Source organism: Arvicanthis niloticus, chromosome 1, assembly GCF_011762505.2.
Source record: "Arvicanthis niloticus isolate mArvNil1 chromosome 1, mArvNil1.pat.X, whole genome shotgun sequence".
NCBI classification, from domain to species: domain Eukaryota; kingdom Metazoa; phylum Chordata; class Mammalia; order Rodentia; family Muridae; genus Arvicanthis; species Arvicanthis niloticus.
The window spans coordinates 89,225,657-89,253,602 of NC_047658.1; the positions used below are offsets into that span (position 1 = coordinate 89,225,657).

At 48.1% G+C, this 27,946-nt stretch overlaps 1 protein-coding gene across 1 annotated transcript in view; it reads left to right on the forward strand.

Annotated features, from left to right (window-relative positions):
- The first annotated feature begins 467 nt into the window (after positions 1 to 467).
- The window catches only part of Scnn1b (sodium channel epithelial 1 subunit beta), a 61,079-nt gene continuing 33,600 nt past the window's right edge, over positions 468 to 27,946 (forward strand). The window contains exon 1 of the mRNA XM_034520435.2: positions 468 to 608. The gene's annotated coding sequence lies outside the window, so the exon portion shown is untranslated. The remainder of the gene's footprint in view (positions 609 to 27,946) is intronic.

Here is a 27,946-nt window from a genome sequence, read left to right on the forward strand (position 1 = left end):
CAGGTGGCCTGTCCTTATCTACCACAGAGGTGGAGGTTATATCTCATGATCTGCCACGAGCAAGAATGTTCTGGGAAGACCAACAGCAGCAGAGCTTCCCTGAAATCCCCAATTTGTGAAGTGAAATCTCTGCATCAGTTGAACAGGGCTGTAAGGTGATGTGTCAGTGTGTGTGATGTGCTCCAGCATGGGTGACTTATGCAGGTTGTAGAGTGAGGATACACGGAGGAAGGCTTTTCTGCACCAATGTAGGTATGGAGTCCCCTGTCGTTACCTTCTCCCAACCCCCATTCCCACTCCGTGTATAAAGAATGGCACGGGGGTGGGGGGGTGTGAAGGGGCGGTGAGAAGTGGCCTGTGGGGACTACAGAAGTTACTGACCTGGAACCTGTCACCTGGAACAAAGTGGCCTGGGAGCCTGACGTTGCAGGTAGCCGGACTAACCCAGGAAGGCAGGCTCCTCCCGCAGGCCCTCCTGGTCGGTCCCCGCCCTCCGCACTCCCTCCGCCTACAGCGTCCCGGGCTCTACAGGTGACCCAGCTCCACAGACACTCGGACGCCACCACCTTAGCTGCCATCACCGCACACTGGAGCAGCTTCCTAAACAGGTATGACAGCGACCTCCGCGCGCGCACCCGGGCAATGACCGCAGTTCTGTGCCTGACAGCGGCTGAGAGCCGGCTACCCAGCCTCAGTTGCTCACAGGAGGGCGTAGGGTGTCTGGCCGCCACCAAGCTCGCTACTGCGGGGACAGTGGGACTGGACCTGCTGGGGACGCAGGCAGACAGGGGAAAGACTCGCTCAGCGAGTCAGCCAGCGAGGGTCGCACTTGTATCGCTGCTGGAAGAAAGGGTTGTGGTCAAGTCCTCATGCGGAGTAGGCGGGGCAAGCTGTAGTTCAAAAGGTGGCAATAGCAAAACTTAAGAGCATCCCGTGTCGCGCCGCCAAGCAATCCCTCGTGCGCTCTCGTGCTCTCGGGTTCCCCTTTCACAGTGAGGAAGTTGAGGACTTCAGTGAGGGGGAGGGGAGATGCGCACAGGCCATCCATCTCTGGAAGACACCATTGTAAGAGGCATTGTAAGAGAAGCCCAGATCCTAGTTCCAATCTGTGCTGTCTCTCCACCATTCCGAGATTTTTAGCACAAAGTTAATGTCTAGAGAATGTCACATAGCATAGATGTGAACACAGGACATGAGGGACAGAGAACAGAACAAAGGAGGAGAAACGGAGACACAGGGTTCAGGAAAGAAGCTCCAAAGTTTTCCCACTCATAAACATCTCCAACAGCGAGGGTCTTGGAACAGCTTAGTCTGACGTGATCCCTGGATGAGGATCTGGAAAGTTCTATAATGGGACATCTGCCAGCAAGCAAACAGAAGGGTCCATTCTTCCTCTCAAACCCTTTTAAGTTCCTACTCCCTAAAGGTAACCACCATCTTCAAATGGAATATTTCTTCTAGACCTTTCTCAGCACCTATACAGTCATGTATACTGGCCCATAGAAAATACATAAATAGCATAGAAAATACATAAAATAGCAATGTTGTGGGCAGAGATGTAATGCTAATTGTATAATCCCTCCACACCATTGGGCAATGGTGACTTTCCTCAACCCCACTTATTCCTTCTAGAACCATCTATGTTGCTGCACAGACAGGGCACTAACTTACAAATTACCATTTCAGGGTCAAGTTTCAAACTCTTGTTCTTTGTTCTCAACTAACTTCACAGGATATGAATTTGGAGGAGCAAGGTCCTTTCTTTTTCATTGCACACACAGAAGCCATATATGTGCATACATGAATAGACAGTGGCTACAAGTGCACACTGACATAAGGCAGACTCCAAAGCACACAGACAGGCAAGCTCACCTCTGTCTACCTGTGGTCAAGGACAAATTCATTTCCCCTCTACCTCCACCTTCCATTGAGCTCAAGGGTCAGGAAAGATCCAGTCCTCAAGTCTGTGCCCAGTGGGCAGAGATGATGCCAAAGGCTTAATTGAGGGGCTCTCCCTGACTGCAGCCAGTGTCCTTCTCACCATCCAATAGGAGACAGGGTGATTAAGAACTGTGGGCTAGAGTGGGGAGCTGGGGAGCTGGTAGTGATCACTGCTCTTCCAGAAGACCCAAGTTCAGCTCCCAGCAGCCCGTGCCAACCAGCTCATAACCACCTGTAACTCTAGTTTAAGGGAATCTGACATCTCCTTCCAGCCTGAGAATATCACCACACAGGGTGCAAACACAGGGAGACACATACATTTAAGAACCAGACAAAGCTGAGTGCTTGCTCAGTCTCCTGGTTGTGTGCTCTATGCCTTCTGGGTCCAGAAAACAGTGCAGGAAGATTATGATCATCCTCAAAGATCTAATAGGACCATCAGAAGTTAGCTGGAACATGGCAGAGTGGTATATGGCAGATTGGTATATGCCAGTAATCCCAGTACTCAAAAGGCACTGGTGGACTGCAGCTTCGAGGCTAGCCATGGCTGCATAGAAAATGCTAAGCCAGCCAGAGCTTCATATCGAGACCTTGTTTCAAAAGACCAAACCAAACAAGTAAGTATGATAGAATGTTTAATAACAGCCAGACTAGCAAAGTGTTAAAATCAGAGAGACTCCATTTCAATCCAGCTTTGTCCCTTCTCAGGTCAGGCAGACTCCTGTCTCAGAGCTACAGTTTCCCATTTGCAAAATGGCCTTTCCAAACTGTTGAGTACTCAGTAGGATGGTGCAAATAAAATTCAGGAAGGCTTGTTCTGGACAGGGGAGACACTAAGATGGCCCTGTGGTGGAGGCAATGCTGAGCCACCATTGGGGACTCTTCCACACCTCAAGGACAACCAGAGTCCAGAGCGATGGACAGGAACCAAGGGTATATTTCTCTTGTGAGTGTCAGGGCCAGCTCACATCAGAGTCTAAGCATGCCGTGGTACTAAAAAGGTCCTAGTGTGGTAGTTAGAAAGGCCCTGAGCTAAGATGCAGGAATGATTTCTGGTGTCTGTCTTTGGGATACAGGAGACTGCTGAGATGACAGAGAAGCCTGGGGCAAGAGGGCTGAGGAAGGATGGGCCAGTGGTTAAGAGCACAGGCTGCTCTCGAAGAGGACCCAAACTCAATCTCCATCACCTACATGGTGGCTCACAACCATCCATAACTCCAGTTCTAGGAGATTCAATGCCCTCTTCAGGTCTCTGTGAACACCAGGCACACATCTGGTACATACACATAATATTAAATAAATAGAAAAAAAGGTTTAATTTAAAATGAGTCAGGCAGTAGTGGTGTACACCTTTAGTTCCAACACTCAGGAGCCAGAGGCAGACAGATCTCTATGAGTTCAAGGTCAGCCTAGTCTACAGAGTAAGTTCAGGACAGGGCTCCACAGGGCTCAAATAAATAAATAAATAAATAAATAAATAAGAAAGCTTTGGGGCAGCCTTTATGAGGCACACACCCATTGTGTGTGTGTGTGTGTGTGTGTGTGTGTGTTCACATGCTATTATGTGTGGTTTGTATGCTTATGTCTTTGTGTGTGGAATCAGAGACTGATATCCTGTGTCTTCCTCCAGCCTCTCCACTTTGCTTACTGAGACAGCGTCTCTCACTGAACCCAGATCTCTCATTGATCTGGCTGGTTTCGATCATGAGCTTGCCCCAGGATTCTGCCCCTTCCCTGAGCATTGGGATTACCCATGGCCTCCACACCTTCCCAGCTTGTATGTAGGCTCTGGGGATGTAACCTCTAGCCTCCCCTTTGCAAAGCAAGTGTTTTATCCACTGAACCATCTCCCCAGCCCTACACTTGCTTTTAAAAGTGTGGGTTAGCTGGTCCGGAGCTATGGCTCAGCTGTTAAGGGCCTGAATTGACCTTGCAGAATGCTTGACTTTGATCTGATGCCTCTGGTCTCCTTGGGCATCTGTACTCAAATGCACATACCCAGACATAGACACACATAATTTTAAAACATAAATCTTCAACACTGTAGGTTAGTCCTGAGATTTTAAGCAGTGGTAACTTCCCTTTAGACCAGGCAGGAACCTCCATGATCCCATAGTGCCCTGGAGGCCACCTTTATACTCTTAAGAATAGCATGATGGAAAGTAACAACCAGACTTCAAAACCATTCTGTCTCCCAGGTGATTTAGATAAATTGTGCCATTTCAGGTCCATAATTTGGCTCTTTTGTGACTATTTCCTTGTGGGGAAAACAGGTGATACACAGTGCCTGGCTTGAAGGGTTATTTCAGGTATTAAATGAGTCAATACACTTAAATCGCTCCACTACTGCCTGGCTTTCTGTAAACAGGACCTCGGTATTCTGGTAATGGCAGTGTTAACTGGCCAGACCCTGTCACAACACTTCAAGAAAAGGTACAAAAAGAAAGAAATCTCTAAGGTAGGTTTTGAAGGATATATAGGTTCCTTCTGGGAACAGAATGAGAAAGGAAGTCCACGTATAGAAAATGGCCTTTAAAAAGCCAAGAGGCAAGTCCAGCATGGTGGCCCAGGCCTTTAATTCCAGCACTCTGGAAGCAGAGGCAGGAAGACTTCCATGAGTTTGAGGCCAGTCTGGCCTACTATCAAGTTCCAAGCCAGTGTTTTACATAGCCACGGAGGATCTGAGCTCAGAACCTCAAGCTTGTGCAGGAAGCACTTAGCCCACTGAGCTACCTCTCCAACCCTATGGATTAGGTTTTAAGCGAGAATTTGATTTTTAAAGCAGGGGCCATGATGACAAAAGAGCAAAAACTGTATGAAGTCACATAGATGAGGTCATCAAGGGGAGGGTGGGGGAGGGGTGTGGGCTGTGTTTCATGCTCCTGTCATGTTAGTGGTGGTGAAAGGCTGGGAATGAACAGCAGAAGCAGCTGTGCAAAGGCAGAAGTATGCTTCATCACACCAAAGTGTGTACTTTAAAATGGCTTATAATTTAGATTTGCCACAAAAAAAGGAAGGAAGGGAGGAAGGAAGGAAGGAAGGAAGGAGGGAAGGAAGGAAGGAGGGAAGGAAGGAGGGAAGGAAGGAAAGAAGGAAGGAAGGAGGGAAGGAAGGAAGGAAGGAAGGAAGGAAGGAAGGAAGGAAGAGAAAAGCACTTAGGGGACTAGGTATATGTATCTCCATGGTAGAACATGTGCCTAGCATGTGCCTAGATTTGATCCTCAACAACACACACACACACACACACACACACACACACACACACACACACACACACGACGATGACAATAACAAAATAGAAGCTTTGACTTCAGTTGTCCTGGGCTCCGGCTTTGGTTCTGACACTTCTCAGCTACATGGAACCAACTGAGTCTTTCTCCGAGCTTCATTTCCCCATCTGCCAAATGGGGCAGGCAAAGTGCTGGCCTCATCAGCCCTGTACTAACATTAGGTCCTTCTGGGCACACACAGGGCTGCTGCCCTGGGGCCATCACTACCCAGGCTCAGAGGAGCAGAGTGGCTGAAACCAGCAACTGGAACCAGATCCTAAGACTTCAGGTTTATGTTCTGCACACGGACAAGAACTTGTTTGGCTTCTAGAACTCAAGTGGAAAAGCTGGGTTCTGTGCGGTGCGCTCTCTTGTAGTTCAACCCCGGGGAGGGGGAGCCAGGATGATCCCTGAGCTCACCGGCCAAGCCCAAGAGTCAGCTCTGGTTAGAAATTCCAACTCAAAAAAACCCCAAAGTAGTCCATTCCTAAGGAACACCACCCAAAGTGTGTTGTTGGCCAAAGACTCCTGCTTAGGTGTGCATACACACACATGTGCGAGAGCGCACACACACACACACACACACACACACAGTGGTAGTGGGGCATCAAGTCTGTATTTTCATACTGACTTTGAACAAATTAGAAATTACTTTATAATGCAAACTGCATCTGTGGAGTCAAATAAACTCTTGCTAGCTGATAAGAAACTCAGAAAGATGCTGTGCTTCTCAACCCTGGCTTGTTATCTCACAGGTAACAGGAGATTCAAATCCAGCCAGCCCTACTACTTAGGGACTGTGAGACTCAGGCAAGTCCCTTAGCCTGTCTGGGCCTCAGTTTTCCTGTCTGTAAATCGGAAATAATGATTCTCCCCTCAAGATGAACACTCTGAGGGTTAAAGAACAAAGCACTTACCACAGGGCTTGCTTGGCCCACAGTAAATCCTGAATACATGGGTGTTATGTAACTAGATTTGAAATGAACTGAAAGCCTGCGGAGTTGTGTTTTGAGAGATATCATTGCTTCAGTTTACTGCAGCTTTATATTCATTTGGTCAGTATGTGTATAGGTCCGAATACGCCATCGCAGGTCTGTAGAGGTCAGAGGACGAGTTTCAGGAGTCCACTCTCTCCTGCTGTGTGAGTCCTGGGTATGGAACCCAGGGCTTGACAGGAAAGCCCCTTTGCCCCTGAACTGTCTTGCAGGCCCCTCTTTGTTTTAGTTTATGAAGCAAGCTCTCACTATGCTATTCGGGCTAGCCTGAGCCATGAGATTAGAGGCAAAAGCTACCACAAAGAGATTATTTATTTAGATGCTAAAGATCCTTGTTTATCGATGACTCTGAGTTTTCTAGAAGGTCATTTGTGACCAAACACTTTGTGGGACTCTGGAGGCTCTGGAAGGTTTCCAAACTGCCCAAGGCCACACAGTGAAAGCAACCTTCTCCTTCGCTTACCCCAGCACCCCCAGACTAGGAGAATCTTAGTGGGTGTGGGGAGTTGGAAATACCTGGGCACGCATGGATGTTTCCTTCCTGGCTGACCTTGGGATGTAGACTTCAAGGACAAAGCCAAGCAGGCTTGCTTGCTTTCCCTCAGTGTGTGGGGAGCTCATTCCAAGATGAAAGCTCTGTTTTCTCTGGAACTTCTATTGAGCTGGCTCCTCTTAACACTTCCAGCAGAGATGCAAGTCTGCAACAGGTTCGGTTTGCTTGGAATTGCTGGCATTTCTAGACTGGTGAATGTGTTTGTGCATGTGTGTGTTCTCTCTCTCTCTCTTTCTCTCTCTCTTCCTCTCTCTCTCTCTCTCTCTCTCTCTCTCTCTCTCTCTCTCTCCCCCCCTCTCTCTCTCAATGTGTGTGTGTGTGTGTGAGTGTGTGTGTGTGTGTGTGTGTGTGTCCTCACACACAGTGAGGGGAACACCTCTGCCCTCTGCTCACACCATAGTGAGAAGCCCTTGGTTTTGGCCTTGTTGGATTGATTGTGTTAGAGAAAGAAACTACAGAAAGCTGTCAGGTCTGAGGCTGTGAATTTAGGGGCAGCCTTTGAAGGACTGTTTAGAAATTGGGGGTGGCATGTGTCAGATAGCAAGAGCATGCCTGGCACCTGGAAGTGAGTATTCATTCAGGGAAGGCAAAAGAGGAAGGGGGGGGGGATGAGGAGGAAGGGGAGGAGACAGGGAAGATGGGAGGTAAAGGGGAGAGGCCAGAAGTGAGACTCAGCCTTGAGCCTGCTGGGGCAGAGCCCTGACTGCAGCCCCCAGCCCTCTGCATCTGAGGGAAAAGAGCAGCAGCTACACTGAGGGCTGCTGAGTCTAGAAAGGAAGAACTTCGGGAAGGAGTTTACTCTCTTGGAGGCAGGGCTTCTACCTGCTGGGGGTAAAAAGGGTCTCAGGGGGGCATCCCTGTCTATCCTGTTCCTGCCCTTTAGGCATCAAGGCTGAGACTTAGTAAAACTTGCCCAACTTCTCACTTCTGCCCCCTCCAGGCAGTTTGTGTAGCCTTCAGTCCCAGAGGCACCATTGGGGTTTCCCACCTAGGCATCTGGCCCATCATGCCTGTGTGAGCAGACTTGTGCAGAGCATGCCTTCCAAAGGCTGGCCCATGGATGACATTGGTTTCTTAGGGAGAGCATGAGAATGAGACAAAGCCAAAAACACTGTCACCAGTTCCTGGAACGCTGAAAGATCAAGTTAGGGCTAGGCGTGCTGGGGAAGGTGCCAATTCCCCACCCACACCTACACTCACACCCACCCACCCCCACACCTACCCCACCCTGGCTCTGGTCCACTGGCTGCAGAGCACAGTTAGGGGTTCACAGGGTTATGAACCACTGGCAGAACCTGGGTCTCTGTGGGACGAGGCACTCAGAGGTTGGAAACATCCTAGGCAGGAAGCAGAGATGCCTCACATGCTGGACACTATAACCTACTTTGTAGAAATTTAAACCAGGAGTAAAGTGAGGGTATTTAATTCACTGTGGGAGCTGAGTTTGAGGCTCCACACTGATGCTCAGCAAACATCTGGGGAGGAAGAATGATGGAAGGAAAGGAAGGAGGTGTGGAGGGAGATGGGCACACACCTGAGTTAGAATACATGCTGAAAATATAGCTGGAATACCAAGCCATGGTTCAGATCCCAGGAGCCTCCTCTACTCCTCAACTGGAGATCCCTAACCCATCCCCATCTCAATCCTATATCTCCCAATAGGGCCGTTCCAGTAGGGCTAGCCTGAGGTGTGGCCAGTGTTGCTCCTGGTGGAGCTGGCAGTGTAATAACCCAAAGCTCTTCCCTGAAGACCCCTCCCAGAGGCATCTCAGCTCCTCCCAGAGCCCTCCCACCTTGCTGCTCTGGAAATGGTTGTTCTACTGACTTATGCTGATACTTTCAATAATGGTACAGATGCAGCCCTGTGGCTTTCTCCTGTCAATACAATAGCAACAGTTAGAGGTTTTACTCTTTCTTGTTTTGAATGCTGGGAATAGGATCCTGGATTTTGCTCTCATGTGTTCCACCCCCGCCCCCGCCCGGGGAAGTGCTATCTTCTAAGCACTTGCTTTACTTCATTGAATTCTTTTAGCAACCATAAAGATAGGTAGTGTAACTGTCTCCACTTACACACAGGCAAAGTGAGTTTTCTCACCTCATGGTAGTCCTGTGAAACAGTCAGCAGAGTTGTGCATTTTGTACATTTTTGGCAGGTAATAAATGGAATCAGAGAAGTTAAGTCACTTACCGAAGGTCATTAATGGCAACATGACAAAGTTGGGACAGTGACCTGGGCAGTTTGGGTGCAGGATGCAGTATTTGCCTGGCCCTGCCCTCTGGGTGTCCCTGAGGAACCAGAGTGGATGAAAAGTAGAGTTTCAGCTGGGCCATGGTGGCGCACGCCTTTAATCCCAGCACTTGGGAGGCAGAGGCCGGCGGATTTCTGAGTTCAAGGCCAGCCTGGTCTACAGAATGAGCTCCAGGACAGCCAGGGCTATACAGAAAAACTCTGTCTCTGGAGAGAGAGAGAGAGAGAGAGAGAGAGAGAGAGAGAGAGAGAGAGAGAGAGAGAGAGAGAGTTTCTCCCCCTGGGACATGGCTCTGAATGTCTTTGGGCCACCCACAGCTAAACGAAAGGTTTCAGCTTTCAGCTCAGCTGGGAATCACCTTGTATCATTGTGTGGGTTAAGATCTTGGTCTCTCCCAACAAAGGCTGGCAAGTGGCAAGTGTTAGCATGTGACTGCTATTCTAGGGTCCCTCTAATGTGGGGCACCAGCATCTGCCTCCAAACTTCCCAACAGTAGCAACTTCCTCTGAACTAATGGCTCCAACGAGGGAGGCAGGCAAAAGGCTAGCAGCCTGGTCCTGGCACAAGATAGAGAATGTATGGCCTGGACTCAGTGCAGGGGAAAGAGAAGCTAGACTGTAGTGGGGAGCTCGGAAGTCCATAGGGGAGGACAATGGTGCTGTCCTTTCTGGGTTGGTGTTGTTTTCTGCAGTACTAAGACCAGAACCCAGGACTGTGCACATGCTAGGCAAGCACTCTGACACTGAGCCACATTTCCTTTCCCTCTTCTTCCTTCTTGTCTCTGATCTCAGGTTGGGGGGAGGAGGTATCTAGTAAGCCCTAATGCAATGGGGCCAGGTCTGGAGGTCTTCACAGAGAAGCCAGGGAACACTTACAGAGCTGACAGACAGTATGGGCTGTCTGTATTTCCTCAGTTGAGTCTTCTCACAATAACTGTTCCAGGAAGATGTAAATGGCCAGGACCATCCCCCTCAGTGCCTCCGACCTCACCATTATCCTCACTCCTAAGCACCACTCCTATAGATTATCATCTTTATCTTGTCCATCATCACCACCATCACCCTCATCAGCAACAGCAACAGAACCCACATGGCTTTACCTGAGGTCAGGGTAGAGACTACAAACAGACAAACTCCGAGGGTGTGATGCCTCTTGTTCCCTGGAAAGATAAGGAAGAATTTGGCCCTCAGTGTACAAAAGACTGTTCGGTCCCTAGCTCTTTCACTTTCTAACTGTGTGGCTTCAGGGAATTGACCCAGTCTCTCTGAACTTCAGAGATCTGATCTATAAAACGGAATGATTGTAATTCCTACCTCTCAGGCTCATGGGAAGGGACACATAAGCTCATTCAGGTGCAGCCCTGGCACAGGGCCTGACTTGGATTGTAAAAGTAAAACAAATACAGGAAAACACACAGGCCAGGGGAACAGTAGTTAAGGGCATAGCTCGAGGCTCTGGCTATGAGTCAGTTCCCATCAGCTCTGGGTTTCCAGAGGCAGGTGGAGCCCAGGGTAAAAACTGGCCTGGAATAGGGTGGCTTGAAGGCAGCCCAGCAGGGATCACCCAAGGGCTGCATCTGGAGAGGAGACGAGATTCCTACTGAAGTTGTAATGTGCTCAGTTTGAGACAAGCCAGGAAGGGCCCTTCTCCAGCTGGAAGCAGAGGTCTCAGGAAGAATCAAGTACTTCCTGCTCTCAGTGCAAGCAGTTCCCCAAAGCATCAGCACATAGCCCCACCCCATCCCTTCCCCCCCCCCCCCCCATCATACACAGAGACATTTCCTTCTGGGCTGTTCTCTTTTTGATGGTTTATTTCTGAACAGCAATAAAGACAGACACCCAGGGCGGCTCCTACACCCGTGTATCCTGAACATCTTACCTCCAGCCTCCAGGGCTGCTGCACCCAGCTGTATGGGTTGTGTGCCGCACAACTTAGGGATGTCATTCAATCAACTCCATTATGGATGGTGGCCCTGGAGTTATGAGGAACGCTACCTGCACAAACAAACAGGGCAGGTCTGCCAGCCTCTTTCTCCTGAGTTGTATAGAATTGATTTTATCAGTTCCCGATTCAGGCTCAAAGCGGAGGAAGGTTGGAGGAAGGTCTAGATGCCAATCAAGACCGAAAGAGCCCAGTTTTGCTGCCCAAGCAGACCAAGCAGACCAAGCAGACCAAGCAGACCAAGCAGGTTTGTAGCTGACCTTGAGAAGTTTGTGCGTGGGTGTAGTGGTAACTGGGGATGGTGGCAGGTTACAGATGGTCATTAAGATAGATGACAAGGAAGCACTGAACAGTGGTCACAGAAGCAGGCTCTGCAGTTAGGTGTGGGCTCAAGTCCCGGGGTTGAATATCCAGCACTGCCAAAATGAAAATCCCCCTAGGCTTTCTGTGTGACTTGAAGCAAACCACTTCACCTCTCTGTGCCTTGTTTTCATCTAAGATATAGATATTATTCTATTATTATAGATATATTATTAAAATAATTCTCATGGAGGAATTATTATATTCTAGAAGGAAGGGAGCATGTTTGGCAGTGAACCACCAATCACCTTGCTTGCTCCAGAGAACATGTATTTCAATATTTATTTATTGTCGGGGGGGGGGGGGGGTAAGGCTTTAGCTACCTAGTGGAGGCAAGTCAGTGAAGTCCTAAAGTGGACAAAAGAACCAGGGCCCAGCCTTGGAACCTATGGCCCAGAATCTTAGAATCTTTCAGCGTGACTTTGTCATAATTCAGAGATGCCAGAACAGTTGATGAGGTGCAGTAGAGGGAGCCTGTACGGGCCACTGCCCTAAGGAGAAGCTGGCCAGCAGGCTGGGCTGCCAGTTCCCTGGACTGCATGCATTTCAGTGTCCAAGCTCAGCAGTGTGTGAACAAGGGCTCTCCAGCCAAGCTGGGTCTACCCTCTAACTGTGTGTAGCATGTGAGCCAAGCACGGCCATTACATGGTAGAGATGACATCAAGAGCCTTGCATGGTAGGCTACGCCTGTCATCCCAGCACGGAGGCTAATCCAGGCAAGATGGAGCTCAAGGCCAGTCACAATGAGGCTCAGTCTCAAAGTTTAAAAACGAAACAAAATGTTTTCAGTGCTTGCCTAGTAAAACACAAATTCCTAGGTTCAATCCCTAGTACCTTATACACATATAATAATGACAACAATAATAATAGTAATAATAATAATTACTATTTCTATTATTATTATTATTATTATTATTATTATTATTATTATTATTATTATTATTCCTGAACCTTTACTAAAAGTGTATCATCCTTGTTTTGGTTTGTTTTCCCAAACTCTGCTTCAGGTTCCTGTTTTCTGGGGAATTTTATCAACTACAGGCTAATACCACACTCCAGACAAGCAACTCAGGAGCCCTGAGGGCAGAGCCAGCTGTCAGTATAGTTTAAATACCTGCAGGTGACTTGAGAGTTCTTTCTCTGACTCTGCTTCCCAGAAGCCATACCAGTTTTCACAACCAGAAAGCCATCCCAGGGGCTGGGGAGATAGCATGCCCAGTGAAGCACTTGCTGAGCAGTCAAGTGTGAGAACCTGAGTTCGACCCCCAGATCCCTCATAAGAATCCCAGGAATGGTGTCACACGATTATAGCTCTGGGGAGGCGAAGCCAGGAGGACCTCCTGGAGCAGGATGGCCACCAAAGTTAGCTTAATTACTAAGGTCTTGGACAATGAGAGACCCTGTCCCAAAGCAGGTGATTGATGTCCCTAAGCATGACAGCCCAGCTTGACCTCTACACACATGTGCCTGTGTACCCACACACACAAGAAAATTTATAATCTCGCACCACACTGCGAATGGACACACACACATACACACATTGAGAGAGGGAAAATGAGAGGGAGAGAGAAAGAGAGAGAGGGAGGGAAGAAGGGAGTGAGGGAGAGAGAGAGAGAGAGAGCAGATCACAGTCATGATGTTCTTGTCTCTTAAGGCCTATGTCACTGTTTCTGGCTTTGGCACATCCTTGTGGACAGGATCACAAACTGATGTTCCCCAAGGCCTGACTGTGATTCACATAGCATTTTCTCTGGGACAGCGGATGTTGGGGAAGGAACTGAAGATCTCTGAGCATGCTAAGCGTATGCTGTACCACTTGAGCTGAGCCATGTCCCCAGCTATAGTCATTTCGGGTTTCATTGAATTTCACCTGCATCTGGTTTTCAGACTCTCTCTAAACATCTAATTTCCAGATTCCAATGGTCCCAATCTCTTAAGTTTGATGTGGCTTTGATTTGTGACATCATCTTCCATGAGAGTTTGAGATCCACAAGAAATGGAAGGGAACTAAGGTCTGCCTGGGTGGCTCCAATTCTAACAGACACACAAGACCCCTGGAATCTGGATCCAATGCATGTTCTGGCTGGGGTATATCTCTGTGGTAGGACACTTCCTGGAATGTTCAAGGCCCTGGGTATATATCTCCAGCACGGCAAAGAGTTGGAAGAAAAAGATTCCATGTCATTGGGTAACATCAGGCTTGGGTTTTGTTGTGTGAGAAGTTGTCAGCCATTGCCAGGCACTATGGCTGCTTTCCCTGGTTTCTTGTTTTTTTGTTGTTGTTGTTTTGTTTTCTGACATGGAGTCTCACGAGAATGGCTTCCAACTTACTTGAACCCCAGGCTGAACTCTCCACCTTCCTGCCTCAGACTCTGGAGAAGCTGGAAATTATAGGCATGTGCTACTATGCCCTACTCTGGCGCCATCCTTTAAGCAGAGAGACATTGGCCAGTGACTCCTATGCTTGAGCATGACGCAGAACTGCAAAGGTGGTTGAACCTGGAGTTTCTCATTCAGGAGGGGTGGGTGGTGCCTGATAACACGCCTTGCCAACAGTGCACCCAGGGGCTGCAGCTATGGCTATGAGGAGAACTAGACTTTGAAACCCACCTCTCTCAGCCATACTCTGGGCGTTTAGCTCAGTGGCTTGCACTGAGATGGCTTCCCCAGAGGCCCCCAAAAGGCAGTTTTATTCTGTATAAGGCACTCAGTTCCTTACAGAAGATTCAGATCAAGGTTTGCTTCTGGGGCTAAGCTGTGTCTCTGACCAGACCTGAGCGGTTTCTTCAAGTTCAAACCCACAACTTAAAGATATAATTGCTACTCAGAAGACAGAGCTTTTGTGGTCATGAAACCTTCTTCCCCGTTCCAGGACTTCTGCTGCATGCAGCTCACACACAGAGGGGGTCTTTGGAGGATAACACAGTTGAGCCTGTCAAGGGCACTTCATTCTCACCTCTGGGGGCCTCAGCTTCAGGCCTAGAGCCATGGGGGGGGGGGGGGCTGGGCCCAGTGCCATCCTCCACAACTGCCTTGATCAAGATTGGCTACCCAGCCCCCAACTGGTTCCCTGAGGCCTTGAATTTGAGAGGCTTGACAGGCAGGTCTGAACGGGTGGGTGAGCTATTGGAGATCAGAGAGTGGAAATGTGAATTTTTCTTTCTGGATGGGGGGCTGGCTACCTTTGTGTGGGAGTGGGGATGACTCTTGTTGCTATGGTAACCAGAAGCACCAGACCATGGGTCAGGGTGTCAGTAGAACTGCAGTTCACTTGAGAAGGCAGGTGCAGTGGAACCTTTCACTCGACTTCTCCGGTCACAGCTGGGTGACCCTGAGTGGCCTTCTGTGCTGGAGAGGTGACAATTCCTTACAGGTTTGACTCAAGGATTAAATGAGATGGTGTCATGTTCCTAGTGCATACTCAGTGCTCAACAAATGTTGCTGCTACCATCACAGAAAAACAGCTAGGAACTATGATTTCATTCTGCAAACAGCCTAAACACCACTTCCCTATACTGCCTTCCTACACTCTGATCTCATACCCCCACCCCAAACCCTCACTCCAACTTCCTTCATGCCTCTGTGGCCTTCTGCTCACAGGAGTTGGCTTCTACTCAAAAAGCGCCTATTTGGCCCCAAACACGTCCACTGCAGTAACCAATCCATATTTAAGCACTTATTCATTGTGCAAGCTCAGTGCTGTCTTATATTGATACAATATGATCCATAATCATGAATGTGGGAGCAATTAAACATCCTGTGATGTGAGCCTGAGGATGGAGCCCCAGACCTTGGACATGCTAACCAGGCACACTTGCAACTCTGGGCCTTGATTTTTGAAACAGGGTCTAGCTATGGAATCCCAGACTGGCTATGAACTCAAAATCCTCTTGCCCCAGCTTCCAAGTGCTGGGGTTAAAAGTATACACCACCATAAACAGAAATTTATTTTATTCTCAGTTGTGATTTAAAAAAAAAAAAAGGACAATCTGTAACATACAAATGGTTACCTTTTTTATTTTTAGTGCTGGGAATGGAACCCAGGGCCTCAGGTATGCATTTAACCCCAACTCACCGCCTTAAAATCATTATATCTTTTTTTTTTTTTTTTTTTTTTTTTTTTTTTGAGACAGGGTTTCACTATGTAGCCCTGGCTGGCTCCAAACTCACAGAAATCTACCTACCTTTGTCTCCCAGGTACTAGAATTAAAAACATCTCCTTCATATCCAGCAGACCACTTTTAAAAATTAATTTCCAAATCACATTCTTTATTTTGAGGTGGGCGCACATGTTCCACAACCTGGATCAGAGGACAGCTTGGGAGAGCCAATTCTTTCCTTCTACCATACTGAATCCAACAGTCTGCAAGGTTTGGCATCGAGTGCTCTCACCTGCTGAGCCCTTGCCGGCCACTTTAACCCACTTTTGAGCACGCAGTTCTGCAATGTAACGTATGTTCGCACTGGAGTCCAGGACTCAGTGTCTTGACTTCATTTTCACATCCTGCCTTTGGAGACTGCATTGTGTCTCATACCCATGGCATATCTTCGTTCCCCAGAGGCATTTTCACTTCCCAGTAGCTGCTGTGTGGTAGGGACTACCTATCAAAATGGCTTGTAAGGTCCTGCTCATGGAGCGAGGCTGGGAGGGAGCTGGGCCCTGCCTGCTTGCCGCCTTAGGGAGGCACACTCCCGTGAATACAGATAGGCAGTTAAGAGAGCAGGTCAGAATCAGGGAGGCTTGTCTGAGAGGAGGCCTTGGCACAGAGCCCTGGGATACCGTAGGGAGTTGGACCCTTCCTCCATCTTGTATTGCTGGTGGTTTTGGCAAAATCCCATTACCTCTCTGACCTCAGTAGACTCTTCAGTAGATGGGGCAGCGGTAGGCATGAGGTGAGGCATGCAGAGAGCCCTTGGCACTGTGCTGAGCAAATGTTGGTGTTTGTAATTACTGCAGGGAAAGCAAGACAAAAAAGCAAGCAGTAACTGCTAAGTTTGCACTCTATCTGCAAGGTTGCCTTGGAAAGTGAGGTCCAGGACAGAGCCAGAGCTGTTCGCAAAGAGAAACCTTGCCCTGATAAACAGAGAGAGAGAGAGAGAGAGAGAGAGAGAGAGAGAGAGAGAGAGAGAGAGAGAGAGAAAGGATGGTTGTTAGGGATGGATTTTCCCAGCTCTAGAAAAGAATGGTTGGAATAACTCTTCTGAGACTAGACTGTCAACGAATGTGCTCCTTCCTCCACATACACCTCAGAAAGCTTCCCACGGCTCCCACAGACTGCAGAGCAAAGGGCAAACTCCCACAGGCGTTCCGCCAAACACATCTGTCCCCTTCACTTCTTTTCAGAACATGCCAGTGAGGAACTTGGGTTCAAGTCCCAGCCCTGCCACTTGCCAGTCACCACCTTGTGTAGCTTGCCTAGCCTCTCTTTGGTGTAGCGTGTAGCTTGCTTTCCTACCCATAAAATGAAGTCGAAAAAAATAACTATGCCATTGAGTTGGTAGGAGTCTTAGCTTCTGTGTATAAAACTACACAGCATAGTATATGTGTGTATATGTGTGTGAGTGAGAGAGAGAGACAGAGACAGAGACACAGAGATAGAGATAGAGACAGAGACAGAGGCAGAGAGACAGAGAGATGGGGGTGGGTGAGGGAGAGCATTTTAGGGAGCTCTGATCCCCCTTTCTTGCTTCTTTCTCTGAGTGTCTCCCTCTAAGGAATTCTTGACATCTGTCTAGATCCAGATTTCCATGCCAGTTCTTCCAAGAAGTCCCTCACAAATGACTGGCCAGTCACCCTCCCTCCTCAGGGTCCATGACTTTTCTGAGGACCATCGTCTCCTCTTGTCACTTTCTCCATCTGCTTCACAGCATGGCTGTCTGTATGCCCCATCTCTATCCTACTGGGAGAGAAGTGCAGGACTATATATATAGTAAGATATATATATGGAGCTATGGAGCTCAGGGCTGAGGGACAGGTTGGCACACAGGTTTTGAGGATTTTAGGGGTAGAGACCTTTGCATGCGTGTGTGTGTGTGTGTGTGTGTGTGTGTGTGTGTGTGTGCGCATGTGAATATCAAAGGACAACTTGTGGGACTTGGTTCTCTCCTCCCCTTCCATTATGTGGGTCACAGGGTCCATACTGACCATCCAGTTTGGTGGCAAATGCCCTTAAATGCTGAGCCATCTTACCCCACCTCCTCCTTTCCTTTCTCCCTTCCCTCTCTCCCATGTTTTCTTGAGAAGGGATCTCATGTAGCCCAGGATAACCTTAAACTCACTAAGTACCGGAGGATTACCTTGAACTTCTACTCTTCCTGTTTCTATCTCCTGAGTGCTGGGGTCACAGGTGTGCATGACAACTCACATGGTGCTCTCAACTCTCAACGTTCTGCAAGTTCCTGGCACTTGTGTATGGAGCTGGGTGTGAGATAAACAAGGGGAGAAGAAGCTTACCTATTTCCCTTCAGTCACCTGCTACTTGCAGCTGTGTTATGGGGTGAGTTAAGCCCTTTCAAATTCCTAGGTTGAACCTCTAACCACCCCACCCCCACCCCGGGAACGTCTATATTTGCAATGGAGCTTTTAAAGTGGTGATTACATTTAAAAATGAAGTGGTTAGAAAGCTTACCTCCCATGTGAATGCTGTAAAGGAGAAAGCATGGGGAGAGAACCGAGTATCCTGCACAGAGGCAGAGGACAGGTCAGAAGAGTACAGCAGCCACTTGCCAGCCATGAACATCCTCAGTAGAACCAGCTGGATGCCCACACCTTGCCCTTAGTTTTCTAGGTTCCAGACAATGAGAAAACACATTCGGCTGTTTGAGGTATGAAGCTTGACACCTTGTTAGGGCAGCCCTGGCTGCCTGACTAAAAGAGACAAAGGAGAAAGGACCAGCAGGCAGAGGAGTGTGGGGGAGATGGGGATGGGCGGAGAGCTGAAGAGCCCTCCAGACCCAGGACTGAGAAGAGAGGAACAGGGACCCATCCTTCACACCCAGTGGGAATGACTTCTGCTGGGGCTGATATATTGTTTTATTCCAAACAAAGGTCTTCAGAACTCTACAGATGCACTCCCATATTAAGCCACCTACTTCAGGAGTCCTTCCTCATTACTTGTTTAAAGGCAAAATGGGGGGGGGGGAGGGAGATAAATGGCTCAGTGGTGCTTGCTGCCAAGGCTGATGACCTGAGTTTCAACTCTGGTACCTACATTGTGGAAGGTGACAACCAGTCCTTGCAAGTTGTCCTTTTGTGGCATGCATACACTCTCCCCACTCCATATAATAATTAATTAATTAATTCAATGTAAGAAAAATTAAAGGCAAAAATGTAGCTGGGAGCGGCGATGCCCACCTATGAAACCAGAATTTGGGAGGCAGAAGCACAAAAATTGCCATGGGTTTGAAATCCAGTCTGTGCAACACAGTGAGCCAGGGTCTGCATAGTGAGGCCCCATCTCAAAAAATCAACTGAGGCTGGTAGGATGGCTCAGTGGGTAAAGACACTTGCAGCTAAGCAAGATGACCTGAGTTCAATCCCTCGGGCCCACATGGCAGAAGGAGAGAACCAACTTTTACAAGTTGTCCTGTAACTTTCACACAAATAAACGAAATGTAAAAATTTATTTTTTTTCAAGACAGATGGACACAGATTCCACCTAAATACATCTGACTTTTCATTGTTATTTGAGACAGGGTCTCACTGTGGAAACCAGATTGGCTTTGGACTTTCCATCCCTCTGCCTCAGTCACTCCAGTTCAGAATTATAAGTATGAGCCTACATTTTCACCTCCACTTTTAATAACACAGTGATCCATAAGTGTCTGGGCCAGAGAGAGGCGGCTACTTGAATGAGTGAGGCAGAGCCAAGGCCTTGGGCGCTGGCCATGGCTGCCCCCAAGTCATCCATCCATTGGGACTGGTGGCTGTGGGCCTAGTAGAGGAGGTGTCCTTCCACAGACTGGTGATCCCACAGGGTAGGGCACCCTGGAGATAGAAGGGAGTGAACAACAGGAGATGGAAGACATCAGAGTGGAGAGGGCCACCACAGTAAAGTTGAAGCTACAACCATAGAGCCTTGAACTGTTAGCAAATCAGCTTGATTTTTCTGACTCTATTCCATGGATTAGCCAACCCCCTTCCTCCACTTACACACAGACACACACACAACCTTTTTCAGGCTTAGCTGATCTTATCTTCTGGTTGCCTCCAGCCTGGACAGGAAGGGAGGCAGCAGCAGGTGAAAGCAGCCACATTCTTCCCTCCCAGTCTGCCACCAGCACGTGACACTCCTCCCACCTGGGCAGGCGGCCACTTGAATGAATGAGAGCAGAGCCAAGGGCTTGGGCACTGGCCGTGGGTGCCCCCAAGTCATCCATCCATCGGGACCAGATGACGGGGCTCCTGGCTCCGGGCCTGGTAGAGGAGGTGTTCTCCCACAGACTGGGGATTGCACAGGATAGGGCAACCTGGAGATAGAAGGGAGTGAACAACAGGAGATGGAAGACATCAGAGTGGAGAGAGCCACCACAGCCACCTCTTCTGAAAGCCATCTTTGGCTCACCCTGTCCTCAGGCAAGGCCAGTGTCACCTCCAGAAACCGTAGGAGTAAGTGTGAGCTGGCTGGAGGTCCTGCATAGGCTCTTCCAGTTTACTGAACACCTCTTTTGTTTGGTTTCTCTTTTAATTGAAAATAAATTGTAAAGTAACAAAAATTGGAGTAAACAGGGACAAATATTAGAACATAAGTTGAAATGTGAGCCAGATCTTATGTTCTTTTGTAAACCTGTTTGTCCAAGTAATAGAAACTTGATCCCAAGCAACCGAGTTGCTCATTAAACCACTCCCCCACCACCTCTCAATTCTAGAAAGACAGCACTAATAATAATAATAATAATAATAATAATAATAATAATAATAATAATAATAAATAAGAGTTTTCTGAGCTTGATGATATATGCCAGAATTCCAGCCAGCAGCCCGGAGGCAAAAGGATTACCATGAGGTTAAAGCTAGCCTGGGCTACATAGTGAGTTCCAGAACATATATATAGCCTGGGCTATATAGCTAGATTAAAAAAAAAAAAAAAGACCATTAACAACAATCCGACTATATTTCCTGCTATCCTCCCACCATTTCTCCCTAACAATTTTTTTGTGCATATTCTTTCAAATCTACAGGGGACTGCATCCAGGACCTAAATCCTTGCTGTTCAGCCCCTCTTATAAAGTGATTCAGGGGGCACATACTACCTCTGTATATCCCCTGCAGACTTGGTCGTTTCTCCATTACCTATGATGACCACTACGATGTCTATGGCGTCTACTGTATTGCTTAGGAAGTGATGATGAGGATGCTGGACATGTTCAAGTCAGACACTACATTAAAAAAAAATCTGGTCTGAGATTGCTTGACTCCACAGATGATATAAGAAACCAATTGTATTTTTGTTTATATTGGGGGGTGGGTGGGAGGGAGAGAGAGCCATAGCATGCCATGACTCTCAGAGGGCAACTTCTGGGAGCCTTGTTCTTGCCTCTGCCTTCTCTGAGAAAGGTGGCTCTTGTTGTGCTGTACGCTAAGTGGCTCAAGCTTTCAGGGGATTTCTTTGGTCTCTGTACCTTCCGTTTTGTGGCGAGGGTGGGAGGGGGTGCTAGAGTTATGGACATGAGCCGCTGCTTTTAGCTTCTTGATATGGGTTCAGATCATCAGGCTGTGTGGCAAGTGTTTTCACTCCTTAGCCATCTTTCTGGCCCTACCTGTTTTATAATCTCAATTTTCTAAGTAGAAACACTACCTAGATCTCTTTCTTACACTGCTGCAAAACTAAAAATGGACTTGCTTATTATATTTTTTATGATATAAACAATAGGAGTGAGCAGTGGTGGCGCAGGCCTTTAATCCCAGCACTTGGGAGGCAGAGGAAGGCAGATTTCTAAGTTCAAGGCCAGCCTGGTCTACAGAGTGACTTCCAAGACAGCCAGGGCTACACAGAGAAACCCTGTCTCAAAAAAACCAAAAAACCAAAAAAAAAAAAAAAAATTATATATATATATTCACCATGAGAACATTGTGAAACACAGATAAATGTTAAAATATTATCTATAATTTTAGGGAGGTACCTCCCTGACCTATAAATATTGATAAATATAAAACACAGATAAAGTGTTAAAAATATTATCCTTAGTCACCCAAGCTCTTGCTTCCAAGAGGTAATCACAATAAACACTCTATCTAATGCCTGCCATCCTACCATCCCAGATGATCTTTTTCCTATGTACATAGCTACATATAATCCTACAGGTCGTTTTAATACGGGGATGGGGGGAATTAGGTCTCACCATGTAGCCCAAGCTGGCTTAGAACTCTCCATCAGCCTCCTAAAAACTGGGATTACAAGTGTATGTCACCATGTCCAACTCTACAGGTGTGAGTGTGTGTGTGTGTGTGTGTGTGTAAGTGTGTGTATGAGTGTGTATGTGTATGCATAGCATGCATATGTAGAGTTAAGGGAACAACCTTGGCTATCATTCCCCAGGTGCCTCTACCTTTTGAGTTAAGATGGAGTCTCTCATTTGCCTGGAACTTTGCCAAGTAGACTTGACTAGCTGGCCATAGAGTTTCTAGAGCTCCACCTCCTGTTGCAACATCTCAACAAGGGTGACAAGCACTGGCCTCCATATCTGGCTTTTATTCAAGTTTAGGGATTAAATCCCAGTCCTTACACTTGCAAAGGAAGTGCTTGACCAACTAAGCCACCTTCCCAGACCCCACAGATTATTTTACACAATATGTAACCATCCTTCCAATTACCTCCAGTATTTCTGTGTGTCTGGACCATGCATAGCATGCCAGGAACTTTATCCATATAACATATTTAGGTTTCCTCCCTGTGAGCATCTACATTGTTATAGAAAGGTTTGACAGAGAGGATGGGACTGCCATGGGTGTGGTTACCCTTCTAGGCCCAGTTGTGGAACTTAATCACCAGGTGCCCAAGGAAATGACAGGTGTTTCCTTGAATGGCCATTCAAGGAAGGGCTGGGACATGGTCCAGTGATGGAGTGCTTCCACAGCATGCTGAAGGCCCCGAGTCGCCTCTCACAGCATCTCCTGAAAACTACAAGTTTTCTAAGCTTGATACTGTGATATATAATAGTACCATGATCCTAGTACTTCAGAGTCTGAGGCACAGGAAGATGGCATATTCTATGCTGGTCCCTGGGGGCGGGGGAGGTAATTAAAGGGATAAAGATGTAACTCAGTGGTAAAATACTTGTCTAGAATGACACAAGACCCTGGGTTCAAGCTCCAGCCCTGGTCTTGTGTCATCCTGGCAGGACAACTAGTTAGTCTTTCTGACAGCTCTGGCCAGCAGAAGTCTTAGAGATTAGAAGCTTCAGTCTGGGTTGGCGAGGCACATGTCAGGCTGTTCTTGGAATGGAGGCCTATGTAATCCTAGGCTGGGGAGTAGAGAAACCTACAAAACAGGTCAGGCTAAGATCCACCAGGCATGACCACTGGGGGCGGGGACAGCACACGGAGCTGTCAGGCAGCAAGGCCTCATATCTGATCCAGAGAGCAAAGAGAAGAGAAGAGAAGGCTCCTGATGAATGTGTCTGCCTGGGAGAGGGTACTGGTGGCTTTCAAGGTATCGCACACGGCACCGTTTCCCATCTCCTTCATAATTGTTTATGTTGAGGTGGATTAGAACACATATATAATTAGTAACATCCAACCTGTGATTTAGTGGATATTGCTGCCTAGGACAAAGCTAAAGTGGGTATTTAAGCAAAACCAGGAGTGAGTCAACTGAAAGAAAGATATTAAGTAAATGACAGTATAATTGGTTCCCAAAGGCAGCTCATGTCATATTGTGATGACCGGTCTCAAAGGCGTCCTTGTACATGAAGCAGCCAGGGACAGAAAGACAGGAAGCTGTCATTAAAGACCCTCTGGACCACTTCTGTCTGCAGAGATAACCTTATGGAATTCTTTGACTATTCTGTGAGCTAAACTTCAGAAGCCAGAAGATTCTAGAAATAAACAGTTGACACAGATGTGTAGCTCAAAGTGGTCTAGTTTTGTGTACACAGACCTCCTGCCTTACAGCTTGGATCAAATGTCTCTGAGCTGGAGATGGGCTGTCCCTGCATACACTCTGGCTCTAGCAGGGTTTTTTGCTGTTGTTGTTTGGTTGTTTTGTTGGTTGTTTTGTTGGTTGTTTGGTTGGTTGTGGGTTGGGTTAGGGGTTTGTTTTGGTTTTGAGACAAGGTCAAACACAATTTTTCTGCCTCAGCCTCCTGAGTGCTAGAATTGCATACATCTACTGAAACCACATCCATTTGAAGTTGGGCTTTGTTTGATTTGTTGGAACTCACTAAGTAGCTGAGGTTGGCCCTCCTGTCTCCACCTCCCAAGTGCTGGAGTCACAAGTCTATACCTCCATGCCTGTCACTGAGGTGAGATTTCTCAAGTGGATCTATATATTTAAATTTTTCTGTAGAGCTGGACTGTCACATTAGTCTGTGAAGGGGTCCAAGTCAGCTCCCAACTGCTGATGGTGACATTGGTCTCAAGATATTCTAATGCCTCTGGGCTTTTGACTCTGAGCTCCTAGCTAGAACTGGTAAAAGAGTGACTTCACCAGAAAGGAGGGTCACAAGATCTGGGGCCCAGAATGTCCTTCATCTGCAGAAAGTGCAGTTTGTCACTCCTGGTCACTTCTCTTGTCATGACTTTCACTGTTGAGCAAAGCGAGTTCCCATTATAATTAATGTTACTCTGTAATAACGCTGCAATTAGAAAGGCAGCCGGCTGGCACTTTTAGCAATAACTAGGGAAGGACATGGTGAGATAACATGACAGGAGGAAGTTGTTTTAAAAGCGAGGGAAGGAAGAAGAGGGGAGAGAAAGAGGAAAAGGAAAACAGGAAGGTGGAGAGGGCAAAAGGGTGGGATGTGGGGGCCAGACATAGGAGTGGTGTTGCGTGTATGACTTGGCAACACTTTCTCAACAAAAGCTTATACATTTAAATTTTCAGAGCCAATCTGGTCCTGGAATGAAAAATATTTTTAAAAGACTGTATCAAACTTTGAAATCAGAAAATAGACATGAGCAAACTCATCCCTTGACCCTGCAGTGACTGGGGCCTTTGCACAGAAGGCAACACCATGCCACACTTGGACCTGGACTGTGGCTTGTGCCTGTAGGCCAGGCCCCATATCCTGTCAAACACCAAAATTCCCTGTTGCTCTTCATCCAACATCATTTACCTATGGCAACTACAGACTTATATTCCATTTGTCTCTTTGGCAGGATGCCAGACATCTGCTTAACCATTACCCATTTTTAAAATTTGTCTGTTTAGTTTGGTTTTTTTGAGAAAGGATCCCAAGTAGCTCAGATTGGTCTTTAAATTGTCATATAGACAAGGATGATCGTGAACTCCTGATCATCTGGCCTCCACTTGAGTTGTGGGATTTCAGGCACACGGCACTACACCTGTTTCTTGTGTCCACTTTAAACACTGCCCTTTGTTTTCTTTTTTGTTTGGAAGCCAATATGGCCTTTCACTTGCCTAGATTCCTGAGAGGATAAAAGCCAGCAGGAACAGCAGATGTGCATAGGATGCTGTGAGCCACATGCTGTTCTAAACACCGTTGAATGAAGGCATCCATTGAATGAAGGCCTAATATTGTCTCCATACCTCAGATAGGGGGATGGAGAGGAACAGAGACACCAGGTTGCTTCCCAGGGTTGCATAGCTTGCCTGTATTCACACCTGAAGCTTGGCTCCAGGAAGGGACTTTGGATAAGCCTTTCTTGAAAGTTCTGTCTTTGTCATATTCTCCTTCTCCTCTTCCTCCTCTCTTCTTCCTCCTCCTCTCCTCCTCCTCCCCCTCTTCCTCCTCCTCTCCTCCTCTTCCTCCCCCTCTTCCTTCTCCTCCTTTCCTCCTCCTCCTTCCCCTCCTCCTCCTCCTCCCCCTCCTTCTCTTCCTCCCCCTACTCCTCTTCCCCCTACTCCTTCCCCTCCCCCTCCTCTTCCCCCTCCCTCTCCTCCTCCCCCTTCTCCTCCCCCTCCTCCTCCTCCTGCTTCTTTGGGTTAAGTGGAGGTCCAGCATCTGCCCCACCACAGGGCTGGGGCCACTGCTTGGGGAGACAGGACACAGGATGCGGGAGAAGTTTGACTGTGCTCTCACCCCATGGACGGGCGTCAGGCTGTGAGAAGCCGCTCCTGGGGTCGGGGAGCGCAGTCTGAGATCCAAGGGGAACCAGAGCTAGCTTGGGGGGGTCCCCGGGCCTGCAGGGTGGCCAGGGACCATCTGGTTCTCAGGCTTTTGGGCACCCAGGCACCACTGGAAGCTTTGGAAAAGCTGAGAGCGAAATGGGGGCCCACGGACTGAACTGGCCTGTGATTGAAGGGGAAAGAGGGAGAGTGCTCCAGCTGTGCCCCGCAGGGAGAGTCCTTGGCTTGTTGTGGCGGTTTGACTTGGCTTGGTCATGGTCAGCTTGGCTTGGGTTGGTGGTCACTGTGTCTGGGAATGCTCTGTAGGCGAAGGCCTTTTTCATTGTTCTCCATGGTGGATCCTGATGAAAAGAAGCAGTCCGTGGTTTTAAGATGTTTATTGTCATGGAGGAAAGTAGATGAGAAACCATACTCCCATTTTCTCAGGGCGGGCCTGAGGTTAAATATCTTTTGCAGGGAGGATTGTCTGGGAAGGAAAGCTTAATTGGCTGAGCCCTTCTGGCCTTTAGGTACCTCATTAATATGGAGATCTGTCTTGAGGCTCCGTGATGTCCTCTACTGGTAGATGGTCTAGGGGCGTTGTCTCACGTGATTGAAGGACACAAATCTATGGAGGGCTGCAGACTCGTATGAGGAGCCTAGTGTCTGGGGGTGTGGTGAAATGCCTGCCATCCCTTAGGGTCACCTGGGTCCCTCAGGGTCACCTGGGGTCCCTCAGGATCACCTGGGATCTCTGGGGTTTCTACCCTGTGCTTGACCAGAAACCAGGCTGCCTTTCACAGTCCTATATTTCTCCTCCTCCTCTTCTTCTTCTTCCTCTTCCTCCTCCTCTTCCTCTTCTTCTTTTTCTTCCTCCTTCTCCTCTTCCTCTTCCTTCTCCTCCTTGGAACTAAGGGATGGGAATCTTTCTCAATTTGAAAATATGGCCCTGCTCATTCCAGAAGTGCTGACTGTGTCTCTTGGCAGAAGCCAGCATTTAGCAACAACATTCAGGTTCTACATAGTACCATAGGACGGGCACCCTTACTGGGCCAGCAGGAAGTGTGCTGGTGTTGAGCTGCCATCTCTTCCCTCCCCACCTTGCAGCTCAGCATGCACCCTGTGTGGGCATTTATGGTGCTCAGATGGTTAGGGAGGAAAACATCCCTGAGGGTTTAGAGTCTGTGTTCTCCCCAGTGGCCTAACTTCCTTCCACTGAGCCCCACCTCCTCAAGGTGTGGCCATTTCTCCATTACACCACAGGCTAGAGACCAAGCCTTCAATATGTGGCTTTGGGGGTACATTCAAGATCTAAACCTATTTTTATCATGGACTGAGCCCTTCTATAAGGATGCACCAGAATCACCCATAACTGGGCTCCAATTGTACTATCTGCCTCTGGATAGGGACAGCGGTCATAACATGGAATGCAGCTATACTGTGAATTGAAATCTCTGATTCCCTTTGATGGCGCTTCCTGCCATGAAGAATAAGAGGGTGACTCCACCATCACCCCATCACTGGATGAGACCAGAGAGCACCAATGACATGCTCCTCAGGAGCAATGCCACCCAGAGGCCATCCCAAATTGTGGGCATTGACACCAAAGGACATTCCCATATCACCCATGAGTGTTGCTCCTATACTTCCAGAGAGAAGAGGGACCTTTCCGTGACCTGCCACAGAGGACAGAGAGTGACATCAGCATGTCATTGCCACATATATTAGCATTCTAGGGCTGGGATGAGTATCAGTTAAAGCGCTCCCATGCCAGCACTTGCTGGTTTCTCCCCATCACAGTACACAGAGAACGAAGTAGCAGCAGCAGCAGCCATAGTAACTACACAGGGAAGTAGGGGCAGGGCTCGTGCCTGGCCTGCCCAAGGCTCAGGGCTCCATACCCTGCACCACAGAGAGACAATGAGAGAGAAAGTGAGAGCGGGAACCAGAAGAGGCAATGTACATTGTTGTATTGAGTCCTGAGGGGGAAAAATTAAATAAATATAGTCAGATAAGCCAACAATAAATAAATGAGCACAAACCAATAGATGCTAGTGTGTTCTCTCTCTCTCTCTCTCTCTCTCTCTCTCTCTCTCTCTCTCTCTCTCTCGCTAAGCATCAAACCCACGGCCTCATTCATGGTAGGCAAGTACTCTACAACTGACCTCAAACTAGTAATCCACCTCAAAGTACAAGCGAGCGTTCTCCCTCTCACTTAACTCCACACTCTACCGCAGCTCAACAGCAGCCTGTGAGTCTCCCCTCCCAGAAAGCAATGCAAGAAGCCATCTTTGCTACCCTTTCTACCTGTAAGTGCTGAGCTTGGCTCTCTGAGAGAACACCTAGACATTGGCACACTGCAGCCTTGGGTGAAGAAGGCACATGTGTGCACACCGAGGCAGCCACCCAT